This window comes from Camelus dromedarius, chromosome 11 (assembly GCF_036321535.1).
Source record: "Camelus dromedarius isolate mCamDro1 chromosome 11, mCamDro1.pat, whole genome shotgun sequence".
In the NCBI taxonomy this organism is placed as follows: Eukaryota; Metazoa; Chordata; class Mammalia; order Artiodactyla; family Camelidae; genus Camelus; species Camelus dromedarius.
Genome location: NC_087446.1, coordinates 32876655 through 32898902, shown reverse-complemented (window position 1 = coordinate 32898902; position 22248 = coordinate 32876655). Strand labels below are relative to the sequence as shown.

The 22248-nt window shown below is 37.3% G+C and overlaps 1 long non-coding RNA gene across 1 annotated transcript in view; it reads left to right on the top strand.

Annotated features, from left to right (window-relative positions):
• LOC116156421 (uncharacterized) overlaps positions 1 to 19021 on the top strand; it is a 53031-nt gene extending 34010 nt beyond the window's left edge. The window contains exons 4-6 of the long non-coding RNA XR_004140214.2: positions 15202 to 15283; positions 16634 to 16780; positions 17310 to 19021. This is a non-coding gene — a long non-coding RNA (uncharacterized LOC116156421). The remainder of the gene's footprint in view (positions 1 to 15201; positions 15284 to 16633; positions 16781 to 17309) is intronic.
• Positions 19022 to 22248: the final 3227 nt, after the last annotated feature.

The following is a 22248-nucleotide window of genomic DNA, read 5'->3' as shown; positions in this document are numbered from 1 at the left end:
ATCAAAGCTGAAATTAAAAAATACCTTGAGACAAATGATAATGAAAGCACAACCACTCAAAACCTATGGGACACAGCAAAGGCACTGCTAAGAGGGAAGTTTATAGCGATACAGGCCTTCCTCAAAAAAGAAGAACAATCTCAAATAAACAATTTAACCCACCACCTGAATGAATTAGAAAAAGAAGAACAAAAAGCCCCAAAAAGCAGCAGAAGGAAGGAAATAATAAAGATCAGAGAGGAATTAAATACAATAGAGATTAACAAGACCATAGAAAAATTCAACCAAACCAAAAGCTGGTTTTTTGAAAAAGTAAATAAAATCGACAAACCTCTGGCCGAACTCACAAAGAAGAAAAAAGAGAGAGCAAAAATTAGCAAAATAAGAAAAGAAAATGGAGAAATTACAACAAACAAAATAGAAATACAGAATATCATACGAGAATATTATGAAAAACTATATGGAACCAAACTGGATAACCTAGAGGAGATGGACAAGTTTCTGGAAACATACTGTCCACCAAAACTGAATCAAGAAGAATCTGAACAATCCGATCACTAGAAAGGAAATAGAAATAGCAATTAAAAACCTCCCTACAAATAAAAGTCCAGGACCGGACGGCTTCACCGGGGAATTCTACCAAACATACAAAGAAGAACTCATACCAGTCCTTCTCAAACTCTTCCAGACGATTGAAAAGGAGGGAATACTCCCAAACTCATTCTATGAAGCCACCATCACCCTGATACCAAAACCAGGCAAAGACACTACAAAAAAAGAGAATTATAGGCCAATATCACTGATGAACATAGACGCCAAAATCCTCACCAAAATTTTAGCAAATAGAATCCAACAACACATAAAAAAGATTATACATCATGACCAAGTGGGGTTCATCCCAGGGGCACAAGGCTGGTTCAACATACGCAAATCAATCAATGTAATACATCACATCAACAAGAGAAAGGACAAAAACCATATGATCATCTCAATCGATGCAGAAAAAGCATTTGATAAAATTCAACACCCATTTATGATAAAAACTCTCGCCAAAGTGGGTATAGAGGGAACATATCTCAACATAATAAAAGCTATATATGACAAACCTACAGCCAGCATAGTACTCAACGGTGAAAAACTCAAAAGCTTCCCACTAAAATCTGGGACAAGACAAGGATGCCCACTATCACCACTCCTATTCAACACAGTCCTGGAAGTCCTAGCCACAGCAGTCAGGCAAGAGAAAGAAATAAAAGGGATCCAAATTGGAAAAGAAGAGGTAAAAGTGTCATTATATGCTGATGACATGTTACTATATATAGAAAACCCTAAAAGGTCCACACAAAAGCTACTAGAGCTGATTGAAGAATTCAGCAAGGTAGCAGGTTACAAAATTAACGTTCAAAAATCAGTTGCATTTCTTTACACTAACGATAAATCAACAGAAGAAGAAAGTAAAGAAACAATCCCCTTTAAAATAACACCCAAAGTAATAAAATATCTGGGAATAAATCTAACCAAGGAGGTGAAAGAATTATACACAGAAAACTATAAACCATTGATGAAGGAAATTAAAGAAGACTTTAAAAAATGGAAAGATATTCCATGCTCTTGGATTGGAAGAATCAATATTGTTAAAATGGCCACACTGCCCAAGGCAATCTACAGATTTAATGCAATCCCTATCCAATTACCCAGGACATATTTCACAGAACTAGAAAAAATCATAATAAAATTTATATGGAACCATCAAAGACCTAGAATTGCCAAAGCATTACTGAAGAGAAAGAAAGAGGCTGGAGGAATAACTCTCCCAGACTTCAGACAATACTATAGAGCTACAGTCATCAAGACAGCATGGTATTGGTACCAAAACAGACATATAGACCAATGGAACAGAATAGAGAGCCCAGAAATGAACCTGCAAACTTTTGGTCAACTCATCTTCGACAAAGGAGGCAAGAATATACAATGGAATAAAGACAGTCTCTTCAGCAAATGGTGTTGGGAAAACTGGACAGCAGCATGTAAAACAATGAAGCTAGAACACTCCCTTACACCATATACAAAAATCAACTCAAAATGGATTAAAGACTTAAACATAAGACAAGATACAATAAACCTCCTAGAGGAAAACATAGGCAAAACATTATCTGACATACATTTCAAAAATTTTCTCCTAGAAGAAATAAAAGCAAGAATAAACAAATGGGACCTAATGAAACTTACAAGCTTCTGCACAGCAAAGGAAACCAGAAGTAAAACAAGAAGAAAACCTACGGAATGGGAGAAAATTTTTCCAAGTGAAACCGACAAAGGCTTGATCTCCAGAATATATAAGCAGCTCATACGACTCAATAACAAAAAAATAAACAACCCAATCCAAAAATGGTCAGAAGACCTAAACAAGCAATTCTCCAAGGAAGACATACAAATGATCAAAAAGCACATGAAAAAATGCTCAATATCACTAATTATCAGAGAAATGCAAATCAAAACTACAATGAGGTATCACCTCACACCAGTCAGAATGGCCGTCATTCAAAAATCCACAAATGACAAATGCTGGAGAGGCTGCGGAGAAAGGAGAACCCTCCTACACTGCTGGTGGGAATGCAGTTTGGTGCAGCCACTATGGAAAACAGTGTGGAAATTCCTCAAAAGACTAGGAATAGACTTACCATATGACCCACGAATCCCACTCCTGGGCTTGTATCCAGAAGGAAATCTACTTCAGGATGACACCTGCACCCCAATGTTCATAGCAGCACTATTTACAATAGCCAAAACTTGGAAACAGCCTAAATGTCCATCAACAGGTGACTGGATAAAGAAGGTGTGGTATATTTATACAATGGAATACTACTCAGCCATAAAAACCGACAACATAATGCCATTTGCAGCAACATGGATGCTCCTGGAGAATGTCATTCTAAGTGAAGTAAGCCAGAAAGAGAAAGAAAAGTACCATATGAGATCGTTCATATGTGGAATCTAAAAAACAAAAACAAACAAACAAACAAAAACAAAGCGTAAATAAAGGACAGAAATAGACTCACAGACAGAGAATACAGACTTGTGGTTACCAGGGGGGTGGAGGGTGGGAAGGGATAGACTGGGATTTCAAAATTGTAGAATAGATAAACAACATTACACTGTATAGCACAGGGAAATATACAAAATGTTATGATAACTCACAGAGAAAAAAATGTGACAATGAGTGTGTATATGTCCATGAATGACTGAAAAATTGTGCTGAACACTGGAATTTGACACAACATTGTAAAATGATTATAAATCAATAAAAAATGTTAAAAAAAATAAAATGAATGGAAAAGTGAAAAAAAATAAAAAATAAAAAAACTACATTTATAAGCAAAATAATGTGGTACACGCTTCATTCTGCTCATACAACTTAATATTATTATTAAATATGAGAGAATTTTAATAATCAATAGCATCGCTATTCAAGCTTTCTCATGGGTAGTATGAGCCACTTTATTTCTACAGAACCGTCTAGCCGATGAATTCAAATTACTCTGAATTCTTAAAAACAACTCTGAGTCTTTTACTATAAGCATATTATGAGAAGAATCTCACCAACTAGCAGCAATAAGGAGATGGCTATTCTACCAAGTGAGAATTCTTAATCACAAAATATTTTTAAAGACAGTTTACTCTTAATATAGCAAGTATAATATGGAAATAAGGAGTAAAATGAACTAGTATTGTTTAGAAATAAACATAACCCATTAAAAAAAGGGGGGCACTTAAAAAAATGGAAAGATACCCCATGCTCCTGGATTGGAAGAATCAATATTATTAAAATGGTCACACTGCCCAAGGCAATCTACAGATTTAATGCAATCCCTATCAGATTACCCAGGACATATTTCACAGAACTAGAAACAAATCATAATAAAATTTATATGGAAACCACAAAAGACCTAGAATTGCCAAAGCATTACTGAAGAAAAAGGAAGGCTGGAGGAATAACTTTCCCAGACTTCAGACAATACTACAGAGCTACAGTAATCAAGACAGCATGGTATTGGTACAAAAACAGACATATAAACCAATGGAACAGAATGCAGAGCCCAGAAATGAACCCACAAACTCTTGGTTAACTAATCTTCGACAAAGGAGGCAAGAATATACAATAGAATAAAGACAGTCTCTTGAGCAAATAGTGTTGAGAAAACTGGACAGCAGCATGTAAATCAATAAAGCTAGAACACTCCCTTACATCATATACAAAAATAAACTCAAAATGGATCAAAGACTTAAACATAAGACAAAGTACAATAAACCTCCTAGAAGAAAATATAGGCAAAACATTATCTGACATACATCTCAAAAACGTTCTCCTAGAACAGTCTACTCAAGCAATAGAAATAAAAGCAAGAATAAACAAATGGGACCTAATGAAACTTACAAGCTTCTGCACAGCAAAGGAAACCATAAGCAAAACAAAATGACCACCTACGGAATGGGAGAAAATTTTTGCAAATGAAACTGACAAAGGCTTGATCTCCAGAATATATAAGCAGCTCATACGACTCAATAACAAAAAAATAAACAACCCAATCCAAAAATGGTCAGAAGACCTAAACAAGCAATTCTCCAAGGAAGACATACAAATGATCAAAAAGCACATGAAAAAATGCTCAATATCACTAATTATCAGAGAAATGCAAATCAAAACTACAATGAGGTATCACCTCACACCAGTCAGAATGGCCATCATTCAAAACTCCGCAAATGACAAATGCTGGAGAGGCTGTGGAGAAAAGGGAACCCTCCTGCACTGCTGGTGGGAATGCAGTTTGGTGTAGCCACTATGGAAAACAGTATGGAGATTCCTCAAAAGACTAGGAATACACTTACCATATGACCCACGAATCCCACTCTTGGGCATATATCCAGAAGGGACCCTACTTCAAAATGACACCTGCACCCCAATGTTCATAGCAGCACTATTTACAATAGCTAAGACATGGAAACAGCCTAAATGTCTATCAACAGATGACTGGATAAAGAAGGTGTGGTATATTTATACAATGGAATACTATTCAGCCATAAAAACCGACAACATAATGCCATTTGCAGCAACATGGATATTCCTGGAGAATCATTCTAAATGAAGTAAGCCAGAAAGAGAAAGAAAAATACCATATGAGATCGCTCATATGTGGAATCTAAAAAAAAATATAAAACATAAATACAAAACAGAAACAGACTCATAGACATAGAATACAAACTTGTGGTTGCCAGGGGGGTGGGAAGGGACAGACTGGGATTTCAAAATGTAGAATAGATAAACAAGATTGTACTATGTAGCACAGGGAAATATATACAGGATCTTGTGGTGGCTCACAGCGAAAGAGAATGTGACAATGAATGTACGTATGTTCATGCATAACTGAAAAATTGTGCTCTACACTGGAATTTGACACAACATTGTAAAATGACTATAACTCAATAAAAAATGTTTAAGGGGGGGGCAGTTAGGACCAGACATAATTTTTGCTAAATCAATTTTTCTCAGTGATGCGTGCAGCCCCTCTGAGGTCTGGAAGTGAAGGCTGCTTTTGCTCATCCATTTCCTTTTCTGCACAAGCATGTGCACATTGAGAACTGTACTCATGAATGCTAAGTGCCAAACATTGATTTCCATTTGGGGAAGGGAGTGGGAGACAGTGTTCAGTCAATGAGTTGTGGTCTCCATTGAGTTCCTAGCTGACTGGTATCACAGCCCCACTGTGCCATGACAATGGGACCCTTTGTTGACAGTCTTGGCATGAGCACTAAGGATTAACTGGGCACAGTGCCTCATCCACTCTCAGCTGCAGCTCTGCTCGGTTCAGAACACAACTAAGGTACGGGGGACAGCCCGGGGAAGGCTTCATTTGTCACTGCCCATGGCTCGCTACTGCTGGGGACAATCTGTTGTTTGAAAGTTGTACGCTGGGTTTTTTATTCAGGACATAAGCTACACATGGCTCTTCTCCCTTATGATGAAGGCAGCTAGTTCCATCATTCTCTTGCCAAGAGGTATTTCCAGTCCAGAGCATATACGGGAACACATTTTATTGGGTGACCCACAGCCAAGAAGTTAGTTTGTTATGCCTTGGCTTTCATTGTAAAGTGTGTGGGATGGAAACAAAACAAGTTTGTGGAAGATGATGGTAAAAGCATAGATGATCACAGAGTAAAATTTTGTAAGCCTAGGAATGCTTTCAGCTGGATTCTTAATGTTAAGATATGAAGCTCAGTGAATGTAGACTTTAAAGAGGTTTTTAAAGGTAGAGTAGACGTGTGTGTGTGCACGTACGTGGGAGGGGGTCATTTTGTTTCATTGTTGTTTGTTTATTTTGCTTGTCCAGCACATTTTCATTCTTCTTCTTTATTCAAACACTCCAACGTAATTTTGGGAATCACTCACCGCCAGCTCCTCATACTCAGGCCCTTAATGCAGGTGAGGCTGGTCCAGTTCCCCAGCTCCAAGGATGAACATACGACTCAAGTGATCAGTTAGACCATTCAAACTACTTAGTAAGTGGTTAATGAGTAGGCTCTGGACTCAAACCAAGATAATCAGTCAAATTTAGAGTTTTGCCCGTACTCTTGAGAGAGTTTTATCATTTCACTAAGTTTGCTAAAGAAGGAGAATGTAAATCTGAACCACTGCTTGGGATAATATGATCAAGAAAAAGGAAAAAGCAAAGGAAGGGGAGGGAGAAAAATTGGCTCCAGATGACATATTTTAAGCCTCTGGGTTCAGCCAGGCCTGAAGTTAGATCAACGCCTTGATTTTTTAATCATATAAACCAATAAATCCTTCCCCCTGTTATTTAAACTAGCTTGAGATGCATCCCTGTCACTTGAAGCTGAAAGCTGTCTCACCAATTCCTAAGGTTCCGTATGTCGTCGTCATCCTATATGCGGAAAGATAGAAGCCCCTGGAGGTGGTATGTTTTCTTATAAGTTTCTGGGAAAAGAGACCAGTCACCCATTGCCTGGCTGCTCTGCTGTATTCCAGTAACACTGTTGGACAGATCTAGTTTTTTGTGATAATTCTTACCCAGTGGGTCCACTATAAATGACATCATTTCTCCAGGCATGAGTATGTCTTACAAATAGACCTTTCAGAAAAAAGTTTCTCCGTGGTGGGTGTATATGGTTATATGATCCTTTTCTGGTACTTTCTCTGTTGAACATCATTAAAACCAAACAAGAAACAAGAACAGCACGAAAGAAGTGGAAAAATTCATATTCAAGTCAGAAGAGAAAATGACACAACCTCAAGGGAAAAAAAATCATAAACTCATAAAGCATATCTGGTAAATATTGTGAAATATAAAAGATATATATAAGAAAGGAAGGTAACTGCCAAACCTCAGGCGGCAGAAAGATTTCCCTAAAGGTTATAGTTCTCTAAAGATCTGCTGAGCAATTAAAAAGAAGACAAAAGGCTGTCAAAATCCTGAAGGAAAGAGAGTAAGTTTTTTTTTTAATTCACATGTACAAACGTAATGTTTGAACATATGCATACACCCACGGTGACCAGACGGAGTAACTCGGGTTCCTGAAAGTCTTCAGGCACCGCGGTCATCCCATCCACTTCACGCCAGTTCCAGGAGCGTGAGATAAAGTTCTGTATTATTTAACGTCACTATATTTGGGGGCCTATTGTGATACCAACCCAGATTTCTATCAGCCCACATAATATGGAAAAGTAACAGAGGAAAAAAAAATGGATCCAAAGTAAAATATTAGAAGATAAGTTAAGAATATGTTCCACTACAAAGAGGAAAAAAAAAAAAAGATGGAAAATACAAGAGAACAGATAATAGATACCAACTATCCATCCATCCAGAAGGTCCAAAGTCTGAACACCAGGAGTCCCAGAGAAAGGATGAAAAATTTGCATAAAAGAAAATTAGTAAAGAAATAATATATGGAGTCCATTGATATAAAAGACAAAAAAAAACAGGCAGAATAAATCTTCCTGAGGTTAGACCTCAGGATGGTGGTTGTGTTGGCAGAATGATTAGAAGGGTGTGTGAGGAAGGCTTCTGGAGGGCTGGAAATCATTCCATTTCCCGTCCTTAATGCTGGTCACAAGGATATTTTCAGCTTGTGAAAAATAATGAAGTGTACGCTTATGATTGTGCATTTCTCTCTAAATAGGTGAAACATAAATAAAAATTTAAAAATAAAACAAAATGAAGAAATACAAAAAAAAAAAAAAAAATTCCAGCATTGAAAGAAGAGGAAGCGCTACTTTAACAGAGTTTTTCCGGAATCAAAAAAAGGTCCACAAGCAACACTGTATAATTTCTACAATTTCCAAACGCCAAAGATAAAGAGATGACTTCAAAAGTTACCAAAGAAAAATAAAGATAATCTATGAAAGGATAAAAAGGAGATCATCATCAAACATCTCACCATCAGGAATAAATGCTGGAAAACAATAAAATTGGGCCTTCCAAATTCTTGGCACATTTTATTGATTGTAGAATTTCATAACTAATCAAACTAATAATCAAAAGTGAGTAAAGTCAAGTCATTTTCAGATACATGAGGACCCTGTGAGTTCATCTCATTTCAAAGTACTTATTTAAGCAAAACAAAGGTTAATTGAAAGAAAATGAAGATGTAAGATATAAGAAATGGGGGAACCAAACCAAGAGTCCAATGATAAACATGGTCAGGATGACAACTGTACAACAGGCCAAAAAAAAAAAATTGGCCAACTATAGAGCAAAGTTATTGCCACCCAACAAGCGTGATTTCAGGAAGAAGAGAATGGATCTCAGAACGTAGTTGCAATGATTAAAAGCTGGACTGTATCAGTAACATATTTTTCTCAAGGCAAGAGAAAATCAAAAACTCAGAAAACAAACAAGAATAATGTGTCCCCCAAATAAACTAAATTAGAATTTAATGAAGGGTAAGAATAAAAGAGTCTTTTGACCTTGGTTCTGAAAATATTGTATTTTTGAGTGGCAGAGAGAAACATGAAGAGATGGAATACGAGTTCCCATTGGCTCTGCAGTGAAACGTGTACATTGTCATAATAAAGTAAATGCTTTTAAAAAAGTGCTTTCATCATTTAGGGAGGCAGTAAAGACTCCATTATAATTAGAGAACAAAATGTAACTGCCATCATCCTTGATAATATAAAAGTAAAAGTACTTCTATATCCTACATCTGAAAAAAATTGGGAGAAAAGAAAGGTGACAAAAAGTAATGTTGGTGTTACCTTCATTTAAAACTTCACAACCATGAGGTATTTTTTAAAATTGTGCTGAGAAATATCTAAATGTATCAATGGCTATAAAACTATCAGAAGTTAGAACTGAGAGTGAAAATGTATTACTTGTCTTTTTATTAATCAAATTTATGACTTCTAATAAGTTATGAATGAAAGCATGTGTTAAGATAGTGGTCACTCAACACAATATCCAAAGGAAACTTGGGGAAAATCACAGAGATCTCTGTGTTCACAGTAGTAGTGCCTGGTATATAGAAGCCCTACACATTTTGTTTGTTTGTTTGTTAAGAGAATTGATAAATTCTTGCTCTTTGTCCTTTATTTTCCATCTTGGGTTGCTTTTTTTGACAGAGTTGGTGCCTGTATTGTTAACATTCAGTTGGATTTTTAGACTAATCTGAATATCACAGTGTACCACCTCAGGCAAATCCCTTATCAAGAAATCAAACAGAAGCCTTCTCAATTAAGATAAAGGGAAATCTCTGATAAATAGTTACCATGAAAATAAAAGGCCTAGTTATGCAATGGCCAGCTCTCAGATTTGACTTGTGAATTCCTCGTCAGGGAAAAAAAAATCCAGTAAAGGACAAGATAACGCCTCCTAATCCCCCATCTTTGTTCAGTCTGATCCGTGAGTTAGACGCACACATCACTGCACTTCTGAGTGGGTGGACATTCGATGCTTACCTACTTCTTCCTTCCAGATAAATCCATCTCCCCTGACATCATTTTTTGCCCCTCTTACCAGTTGTGGGTATAAACTTTGATTATCCAATAATAAATTCTAGTTTAGTCTCCCCATGTTTATCAGACATCCCAAAGCTGTTCATGAATCTAGCCCTTGTAACTTAATTTTTTTCAAACCTCAGAGAATGCTTTATGAACAACTCACACAACACTGCTGAGACTAGTAGAATAATATTCTCTCTATAACATTTTTCTCTTTCGGAAGACACTTCTCTTTTCACATGTGACAAGAACTTACTATTTTTCCAGAACTCTCATTATTGACCTCTTTCTCCATATAATGGGCTGTTATCAACCTGATTCTAAAGGGTAAATTCTGCCAAGAGACAGCCTTTTCTTTGAAATGACAACTTTTAAAATGGAAAATAAGAGAGCAACTGGTTTGAAACAATTAAGGAGTTGGGTTTTCTTCAGAAGGACGACGTTATCAGTGACAGAACTAGCTGTCTGTTATTTTTTTGTCTTCAATTAGATCGTGAACTATTTCAGCGGGAACCCCTGGGATTCTGTTCCTATTAGCTGGTTGGGGTTGGGAAACTGGTGTAGAGCCTCTTGCTGTGTAAATCCTTTGTATTTTAATGGCTATTGCTTTGGATAATATTAATCAGAGAGAGTAGTGTTAAACAGATATTTGTCTGGGCCCATCTTGTCCCCATTTGGATGGCATGGTCCAGCCTCTGGCAAGCCTCTAGAGTTGCCATTTCCCAGGGATTTGTTTGTGGAGGGGCCAGTTTACCTCAGGGCCTGTGTGGCCAGCATTGAGGGCAATAAATGACAGGCGTGTCATAGCCTGTCAGCTTTTGCAATTAAGTAACGTTAACTGGCACGACTGCTGAAAGGGGTGGTTCAGAATCATAAAACGTTAGCAGTGCCAGGGACCAGCCAATGCTGTTATTTTCTACATGAGAGAACCGAGTTCAGGATTTAACGGGTTTGTTCAAGGTCACACAGGTACTTTATCAGGGCTTCATGGTGTTGTGATTTCTTTATCCTCCACCTGCTCACCACATGCAGCTGTTAGAATGATCCTGTGCCAACGCCGTTGTATTACATCACTCCCCTGCTTGGAAACCTTTTGTGGTCCCCTATTGTTTCTAGTGTCAGAGCTGTGAGGGGAGAGCAGCTGGCAGGAGCCCAGCGCTCCGTCAGGGGCCAGGCGCCCACAGTGACAAATGAATGGTCAGCTCCAGCAGCCGCTACAGAAGTCACGTGACAGAGAGGCAGAAAACGGGGGTTCAGCTCCCAACTGCATCCCTATGACAGATGGTCTCCATCTGGGAAAAGCCCACCCAATAATCCAGACCTTGATTTTCTCATCTGCAAAATGAGCGAGTGAAATTAGATGTCAGCGGTCCCCTCAAATGTGAAGAGTCCTCGACACAGAGTTTCCATCAAAGCTTCAGAGTTCAGAGTTAACCTGAGCACATGTCTTTTCCTCTGAGTACCTACTGGTCTCCCTTCCTTCCTGTACAGAATGAAAAGGTGGTATTTTTCCAGTCGGAACCCTGTAATTTTCCACTTCTGAAGGACAGAAGAACTAGGGGGATAATTGAAATCCAACATTATCCTCTTTTGAATGAACCTATTTCCCGTGACCCTCGTCCACTCTGGCTTGCACTGACTTTATTTTCCAGTTTGGTTTCTCCCAGGCTCTTCTCTCATCCACAAGTTTCCTCCTTCTCATAAACTGGTTCTTTACCACTCCCATCTTTCCATTTCTCTTTCATCTTTTCCCTCTTCTCCTTCCCTCTTCTTACATTTTTTCTCTCTTTCTTCTTTCAGTTTTCCTATCCTGATGACAAACATCACTACCTCCCCACTGAGGACAGGGATTATTGTATATTCTGGGGAAGCTATCGGTCAACCAGAAGCTTTTTCTTCCACTTCTAACCCAATCTCGATTGTTGTGGTGCAGAATAGGGATTCCTGAAGGGCTGGAGAAAGGTAGTTTTTCCCAGGGCAGAGAAATAAGATTGCTGGCAGGAAATGACCACAGCCTTTGCTTTCTAACTTAACAGAATCCTTAGCCAAACTGGTTTATTCATCCAAAGAGAATGATTAGTGCAACTTTGCAGCAAAATATTCCACTGAAATACTCTGCAAACTTGCAAGCAATCCCATGTCTTGAAAGAAAGGATTGATCTTGCTCTATGTTAAGAAAAGTTATCAGCCAAAGTTTAAGGCAGGTCTGAATGCTCTGAACTCTGCAGAGGTTATCAATCACCGGAAGGCTATGGCTGTAGGTTCCCTGAGTCCTCCCGTCTCCCTCTGACTCTTAGCAAGTAGCTTTTCTCTGTGGTGAGAGATGTAAAAGGAGAGGGAGTGGAGGAGCAGAATACAAAGGCAGAAAGGGGGAAAAATGTCAATAGAGTGGGAGATAATGGAAAGTGGCAAAAAAGTGAAAAACTTAAGGGAGATATTATTCTACTGATTACAAAAGGTTTTTTCTAACGTCTGTGCTGAAAATACGGGATTCATTGCATGCCAGTCAGTGCCATTCCCAAGGCTCTGCTTTCATTGAATGCCATTTCTTTTCTTCTGGCTCTACATGTGCAGTGGTACTGGTTCTGGTTTAGGATATTTCATCCATCTGTGACCTTTCCTTCCTGACACCATGCTTACAGGCAAGCGTTCATGCCAGTTAACCTTCTCTGTTTTCCCCGGGTGACCTTATGTATTTCCAACAGGAAAAATACAAAATCGCCAATTTGTTTTTTCATTACCCAGAGGATAAACACAAAGTGGGGAAGCCTTTTATCTTGCTGTACTGGCAAACCTCCTCATTACTCAGCCTCGAACAAACATTTGCTAAGAGTTAATAAATCCAGTGTGTGGCTTTCTTTGTGCAGGGAATGGCCTACCATCCAAGGCAATCTCTCATTAAGGAAAAAAAATAGAAAGAGAACATACTCATATTTTATTCATGGCCTCAGAATCCCAGGGAAAAAATTCAAAAATTTATAGACAGAGAAAACCCAAACAAAAAGGCTCACATTTTCTTATTTCAAATGACACCTTCCGACTCTCAGACCCTTGGAGGAGAGACCAATTCACATACACAATGGTCCCAACATCACTGCCATTTCAGCCTGCCGGGCTGATTACTAAAATTGAGCCCAGTGACATTTCACCACATCCCACAGTTAAGAGGGACTGAGGTTTATTAAATCATGGTCCTGAATAAGACCAATGGGCAATGCATTTTATCGTTGTCAATCACCAATATCCTCCCAAGACTGGTTAGACTTCCTTTTCCAGCTTTCCTTTGCAGAGGTGTCCAGGCAGAATCCACACTAAAGGCATAACCATAGCGATGGCAGCAGGTTTTAATTTAGCAGTGATTCCTATTCCTGCTAGCCTAGAGAGGCTCTGGTGATTTATTGGACGTGAAAAGAACTCTCATCCATTATAGTTTGTCTTAACTTAATCAAAGGTATCTTCTCCCTTCGGAATGTCTCACCTACAAACTCCGAGGTCACCATGATAAATGTGCCCGCTTGACTTCGTTCTCTGATTACTGTGAATGAAGCATCACAAGCAACTTCATACATTCTGTTAACACTGCTGCTTCAGCACTGAGATGGCTGGAGTTACGTTGTGTAGAACTAGCTAGGTGGGGAGCCGGAAGGTGACTGCGCTGGGGTTTTGATTGAGTAATGTAATTGATGATTGGGAGCAGAAGTCACAGGGATTTCTCTGTTGTTTAAAAGATTAGGATCACAAAGCAGTTCCTTTGTTTGTTAAGGGAGATCTTTCCATCCCGCTACCAACAGCAATGCACATTTCCCTCACCCTCCACCCAACACACACACACACATACACACATGCAGTACAGACAGCCACACTTTCTGCAGAAAGCATGAAAGATTTAGAACAGTCTTTAATCTAAGTGCTCCTTGAACTTACTGGCTGATACCAAGAGGACAAAGTTGCTTCTGAACAAATAAGTACCCGAGGGAAATAACAGATAAATTTAAAAGTTTTGTGTAAGTAAAAAATTATAGCCCAAAGAAAACAGAATCATGAAATAACCAAGCATTTATCTGTATGACAGAAGCACTTTGGTTTTGTTTTTTAAGTGACTTATGGTAAGTGTTTAAGATTGATCTCTAGACGTTGCCTGCAATGTCCTTTTAATAGACAATCATTTGAAACTGATCGTCATGAACTTAAAATTATTCATCGACTAATTCACCTAAATTCTCTTCTTGGTAGATTCAGAGGTCCTCCAAGTAGGTGGCTGTTATATGCATCTTTGCAACCCCAGCAATTAGGCCAGTGCTTGACCTGCTCGGGTATTCACAAAATGCAAATGTTCAACTGAATTTTTCATGTTTAGGATGAGAACTTTCTCAATTTTTGGTGTCTTAGTATATGTGATCATAAGTCCCAGGATAAATATGAACTGATAGTCTCCAGTTGACTGCTTCACTTTTAAATCATAACCTTGTTAAAGAAGAAACTTTTTCTGAATCCCACTGGCCAAGAACTGCCCCCTGACCTGGTCATCTTATAGCATTTGGGACAGTCCAGAAAGACAATATCTATTTCCCTGCTGATGTGTGTAGTAAGCATAGTTTATTCTATTAAATACATCAGAATAGAGTGTCTCTGTAGAACACTATTAAGAAGAAAGCCTGGATCTACATACATACAGACAACTGATTTTTGCCAAAAGTGCAAAGAAAATCCAATGTAGAGCGGAGATTTTTTAACAAATAGTGCTTAAAAAAAAAAAAAGAAGAAGAAGAAGAAGAAGGAGAAGGAGAAGAAGGAGAAGAAGGAGAAGAAGAAGAAGCAGAAGAAGAAGCAGAAGCAGAAGAAGCAGAAGAAGAAGAAGAAGCAGAAGAAGAAGCAGAAGAAGAAGAAGAAGGAGAAGAAGAAGAAGGAGAAGAAGAAGAAGAAGGAGAAGAAGAAGAAGGAGAAGAAGAAGAAGAAGAAAAAAAGAAAAACCTGCAAAGAAAGTAGAGGTCACTGTATGCTAAATTGAGAGTTTAGATCAGGGATGGAAAATTCGGCAGGTAAATCTGCTTAGAGCCCATTTTCATACAGTACATGAGCTAAGAGTGGTTTTGATATTTTCAGAGGGATGTAAAACAGTAAAGAATATGTAATAGAGAATCTGTGTGATCCACAAACCTGAAATATTCACAGAATATTTAAAATATTTACAGGAAGTTTGCTGACCCCTCGTTTAGATGATATTAGACAGCCAATCTGCAGCACCTCCTCCAGCAGTGTGTACATTCTTTAAAGGTAAGGACTATAGTGACAGATTCTTAATTCTTTTGAGACAACCATAATTTCATGTAATTTTATCATTTCTGGAATAGGTATTTGTTCCCTTCTTATTTTGGTAGGAGAAGTTGGCAGAGTATAGAATTTTGGATTGTCAGCTTAAAGATGTTGTGAAAGCCATCTATATTTTTGTCTTGTTCCATATCATATTTTCTGTTTGTCTCTTATGCTCTGAAATTTTACTTGGATCTATATAGGAGTAGATTTATTTTTATTTTCTGCAACAGCTTCCTAATCACTGTTTCTTTAATCACTTTAAATTTTACTGGAGTATGGTTGATTTACAATATTGTGTTGGTTTTAAGTGTACAGCAAAGTGATTTAGTTATATATATATATTTTTCAGATTCCTTTCTATTATAGGTTATTAAAAGATACTGAAAATAGTTCCCTGTGCTATAAAGCAAATCCTTGTTGTTTATCTATTTTATATATAGTAGAGTATATCTGTTAATCTCAAACTCCTAATTTATCCCCCCACCTCCACTCATTTCCCCTTTGGCAACCACAGATTGTTTTCTATGCCTGTGAGTCTGTCTGTTTTGTAAATAAATTCATTTGTATTATTTTTAGATTTGATGTAGACATAATATTATATAATATTTGTCTTTGAGTTACTTCATTTAGTATGATATTCTCTAGGTCCATCTATGTGGCTGCACATGGCATTAATTCACTCATTTTATGGCTGAGTAATATTCCATTGTGTATATATACACATACATATACCACATCTTCTTTATCCATTCATATGTTGATGGGCACTTAGGTTGCTTCCATGTCTTGGCTATTATAAATATTGCTGCTATAAACATTGGGAAAACATTTGGTATCTTTTCAAATGAAAGTTTTCATCTTATCCAGATACATGGGCAGGAGTGGGATTGCTGGATCATATATAATTACTTTAATTTTTAAATTTTTAAAGAAAAATGTTCAGACATCATTTCTTTGAAATCACCTCCTCACGTCTCTCACTTCTTAAAACTCTTATGAGAGGGATTGGAATATTTCATTCTTGCTTTTACATCTTTCAATGCTCTTTAAAATTTTCTACTTCTTCATCTCTTTATTTTGTATTCGGGATAATTTCTCCAAATCAATCTTTCGGTGCACTGATTCTCTTTTCATCTATATTTAATCTGTTTAATTTGCCACTCATATTTCATTACAGAAACTCAATCCGGTTCTTTTTCAAATCTTCTTATATTTCATAAGGTCCTATTATTGATTCTGTTACTTCCTTTATCTCTTAAAATATTTTAGCATTTTATTTTATTGTCTCAGATTGCATTCTTCTATTTGTAGTAGTCTGCTGGAGCTCTCTGTGGGGACAACTGTAAGGCTTAATGAGAACAAGCATGGGATCAGGAAGAACATGGAGGGCGACCTGGCACCAACTTGACATTCATGGAGTAAAACATGATTAAAACAAAGGGATAAGAAGCTAGAAAGGTAAACTGGAATATGATTTAAAAGAACATTTTCTTAAGTTAAAAAAATTAGAGTTTATAATGCAAGTAATGGGGAGCCACAGAAGTTATGCAGGGAGGTGATGAGGTGAAAAAAGAATGCTTTAGGGATCAGTGAATATCAGAATTTTAAGAAATTTTGGCATTTTTTTCTAACACAAGTGCTTTAATACAGGGAAGGAAATAGAATTTTTGAGATAACTTACTTTGCTCAAGAGCATAGAGCTAAAGAAAAGCACATTATAGAAGCAAGATTATAAATAAAATTAGAGGCAGCAAGAGGATTGACTGGAAGACTTAAAATAGCCAACACAATATTGAAGAAGGACAAAGTTGAAGGACTGACAATATTTGTATTTAATCAAGACAGCGTGGTTTTGGTGAAAGAATAGACAAATAGATCAATGGAATAGAGCAAAGTGCCCAGAAATAGAAATAGTATTTATTAATTAGTAATTAATAAATAATAGACATCTATTATTATAGATAACATTAGCTCCTTTGTTTGACAGAGGAGCAAAGGCAATACAATGGAGCAAAGATAGTGTCTTCAACAAATATGTCGGGACAATTGGACATCCACATGCAAAACAAAATGCATCCAGACAGAGACCTTACACACTTCATCAAAATTAACTTGAAATAGAACACAGATCTAAATGTAAAATGCAAGCCTATAAAACTCCTAGAGAACAATGTAGAAGAAAACCTAGATGACCTTGGATTTGCTGATGCCTTTGTTGATAGCACATCAAAGACAAGATCCATGAACGAAAGAATTGGTGAGCCTGACTTTATTAAAATTTAAAAATTCTGCTCTGTGCTAGATAATGCCAAGAGAATGAGAAAAACTACAAAGGAGAGGAAAATATTTGCAGAAGACACATTTGATAAAGGACTGTTATCCAAAATGTACAAATAACTCTTATAACTCAACAGTGAGAAAACAAACAACCTGATTTAAAAATGGGCCAAAGATCTTAACAGGTACTGACACCAAAGAGGATATACAGATGGCAAATAAGCATATGAAAAATGTTCCACATCATATGTCATCAAGGAAATGCAAATTAAAACAACAATGAGATTCCAATGCACACTAAAATCTGGAACACTGACAACACCAAGTGCTGGTGAGGATACAGAACAACAGCAGTTCCCATACATCGCTGGTGGGAATGCAAAGTGGTACAGCCACTGTGGAAGACAGTTCAGTCGCTTCTTACAAAGATAAACACACTCTTATCATACAATCCAGCAGTCATACTTCTTGGTATTTGCCCGAACCTGAAAATTTATATTCACATAAAAACCTGTACATGGATGTTAAAAGGAGCTTTATTCATATTTGCCAAATTTTGGAAGCCATCAAGATGCCTTTCAGTAGGTGTGAGGAGAAGTAGGTGTGGTACATCCAGACAGGGGAACCTTATTCACTGATAAAAAGAAATGAGCCGTAAAGCCATGAAAAGACATGGAGAAGACTTAAATGGATATGACTAAGAGAAAGAAGCCAAACTGAAAAGGCTACATACTGTGTGACTCCAGCCATACGACATCCTGGAAAAGTCAAAGCGACGGGCACAGTAAACAGGTCAGTGGTTGCTGGGTGGGGGTGGGGAGAGCACAGAGTGAAAACACCGGTCTTATAATGGTGGATACATGTCATTGTGCATTTGTCCAAACCGTAGAATGTAACCACTAAGAGTGAACCCTAAGGTAAACTATGGAGTTTGGGTGATTATGACATGTGAATGGAGGTTTATCCTTGGTGAAAAAACGTACACTTCTGGTGAGTGATGTTTGTCATGGAGAAAGTGAAGCATGTGCGCAGGCAGGGGATATATGGGAAATCTCTGCACCTTCTTCTTGATTTTGTTGTAAACCTATAATCACTCTCAAAAAATAAAGCCTTAAAAAAAAAGAAGATTGATTGGGAAGCTGGAGTAATTCAGGTGTGAAATGAAGAGATCTTGTTTTAGATTACTGATACTGGGAATAGCAAAAAATGTATAAACGAATTATCTACAGGACTCCTGAAGGAATGTGTGTAGATGCTGGGGATAGTGCAACAAATGGAAATGGAAAGGTAAATCCAAAGCGGAAGCTGAGACGATTGTGGGTCCACTAACATTACTGTGGACATAAAAATGTTAAAGAAATGGGGAGATTTTCTAACATAAATAATGGCAGAGAGAATCAAAGCCTCTTGGCACATGGTAGGCATTCCACACATTATTATATTATTATTACATTATTATACAATATTATTATTATTATTATTATTATTATTATTATTATTATTATTATTTTTTTTTTTTTTTTTTTTTTTACTGCATGGAGAGAAAAGTGGTTTAGTGGGAAGAACTTGGGCTTTGGAGCAAAAAGAATGTATAGGATGTTGAGTACGTCACAGCCTCTTTCTGTCTCAGCTTCACCTTCCTACCTCCTTGGAGAAGTTTATGGATCAAATATGACAAAGAGATATGAAGAATTTTGTAAATACAAAGTATTATTATTCAAATGAGATAGCATTTTTTTCTGGCCATAATATATCATATATGATATATTAATTATGTTATTGTTACATATTATACATTTACATACTATATATAACATATAGTGGAGTTCAATGTCATTGTCATCCAGGCATGCATTTTGGAGTAAGAGGCAGGGTTCCAGGCTCAGCTTAGCCCCCACGAACTCTGTGACATTGGGCAATTTCTTGTTTTCTCCTGAATCTGTGTTTCTGAATCTTTAAAACATGCATGTACAGGGTTGTTGGATGGATGGTGTTGGAATAACGTGTGTAAAGCCAGGACGAGGCACCCAGCTGGGCCTGTGTCAGTTGTTATAATCACCACTTGATATTAAAGAACAGGGGTGTGCTGTGTGGCTGCAATTCCCTTCTTACAGTTGTGTAAACCTTCTGTCCCATTAAGGCAAAATTCGGCCTGAAATCTAAGAACTGGGAGATCTGAAAGCTTTCAGAGTTAAAGCTGAAGGATCATTTGATCAAGGTTAAGGGAAATGAACATAAATCTGTTTCTTCGTCCATCAGGCACATAAGAAGTGATTAAAAAAAAAAATAAGTGCATTGCTGTTTACTCCACTTTTGCAATTGGAAAGGAAAAAGTTCTACAGGGAGTGCCATCTTTTATTTTTTTTCCTATATTTTTGCACGAAGCACGTATCCCTTCTCTTAAAAGATTCATGTTTAGAATGTGCGGTTCTGAGGAGTCAGTCTCTGCTTAGAAATTCTGTGTCCAACCCGCAATACTTGTACCAAATTTTCTCAACCTCTGAAAGTTATGAAATGTTCATGTATCAATATAAAATACTGAAATGAAGCACTGTGGACACCAGCACAGCTGGGTAGAGATTTCTGGAATTCACTGTGGCTTAAGAGCAAGGAAACTCTTAATTCCTAACAGTCCATATTAACCCGGCAATTGCATGTACCTTGCAGGTGTTGCCCAGGAAGCTCTATTTCCTTAGAATTAATGACATGCCATTATTGTAGCCATTTTTCTAAGTCTCTAGAGTGTCTGTAATTAAGAAGTTTAACTGTACTTAAAATGATGTAAAGTGTCATTAGTCCCATGTGAAATCATTTCAGATTACTGATTTATTTGCCAGTAAAATTATCCAGGTAATTTTCTCAATCTGACTAATGTAAGTTTTCACACATGAACACTCCTACTGGATAAAGCTTGAGAATTTGGGGGCTGCAAAAAAAAAGTTTGCTTTGAAGCCTCACAAAATTGTAATATAAAGCTTTGCTGTTCACTTCTCTGAGACAGTTTTGTTACTGAGTGAGTTGCAGTAGACCAGTGGCTACCAGTTAATTTGCAAATTACTTTTTCCCTTCCTGAAATCAGTGGAAACATTCCTTCCAATAAAATCCTAAAACCTGGGTAGGACAGCTCTGGCTGAACAAGAAAATCAGCAGAGATGTTTTGCCTACCTCTACCTGGACCCATCTTTCTTCCAAACCTCCAGAACTCTCTGAACTAAATCACCTTTAGGTCCTTTCTCATTCCCATATTTATCTTCTATGTTAGCTTTCCATTTCAAGTGTCTGGTTCATTTTGTATTTTCATTCTCTGCGTTCTTCACCTAAAAAAAGTTACAATAAGTGAAATTTTCCAATTAATATGGAAGGGAGAACTAGGATGCAGATTACTCTAAAGTATATGGTCCAGTCTATGGTCTTAAAACAAAACGGAAGGGAATGAGCATTTAGAAACAGCACATCCTTCTTAGGCTGGCAGTTCCCAGGGTCGTAAGGAGGGCAGTCAGGTGTTTGACACAAAATCATTATTTTCATTTATATTCTCTTCAATGCATTGTTCTATTGTGTTCAATTTTTCTAACTGTGGTTATTCTAATAAGATCAACTAATTAGGTTTATAAGGGTAACCTGATAAGCAATCCAGCACTGAGCATTGAGTTATGCCAGCTTCTACTGGCCTGGTAAGAGATACAGTGCTTTGATTCATTTAGACCCAGAACTGATATAAGTCATCTGAAAGGGAATTCTGGGATTAGTTTGAATCTGTTAGCCTGAAACTTATGCCATCATTGCTCGCCCCTCCTGAATGCGGTCTGAAGACTCTTACCAGTTTTGAAAATTCTTATGCCTTGAATGATTGTTTACACCCCATTCTCTCTTCTCTCCTTTTGGTCCTTCACTTACATGTATGTTAGTTTTTTTCACTGTGCTTCAGATGACTTATTGATGCTTTTCTATATTTTCCATTCTTTTTTCTCTGTACTTCAATCCAGATATTTTCTAATGACCTGTCTCCCAGTTCAATCTTCTCATCAGCTGTTTCTCATCTATGACTGAACTCATCTATTGAGGTTTTAAATTCTGTTTTAGAGTTTCCATTTATTTCTGTTTTTCTAGTACCAGTGTTCTGCTGAAATTCCTCATCTTTTCATTAATTTTAAAAAATATTTTATTCTTAGGTAATCCAGTTGGATCATCTATGGTTCTCTTTCTTAATAATTTCTTTCTCTTGTCTTTTGGTCATTTGCTCTTATGTCCTGATGTGCTTGGTAATTTTTGATTGAAAGTTGACACAGAGTGTGAAAAATTAAAGGGATAATTTGAGGCTCTACATATGTGATCTTCCTCCAGAGCTACAGGATCCAATAGCACATGTGGCTATTTAAACCTAAATTAATTTAAATTAAATTTAATAAAATTAAAAATTATTTCTTTGGTCATACTAGTCTCATTTCAAGTGCTCATTTCAAGTACCTCACTTGACAGCACAGATGTAGATCATTTACATCGTCCCGCAAAGTTCTCTTGGACAGCTCTGCTCCAGAGGATTTATTATCGCTTCTGCAAGACTATTACTCCAGGCTGTGATTGAGGTGAGTAGAATTTGGGCTTTTCTCTTTGGGAAGTCTGTTCTATTTCTGGTTGCTCTTACTCCT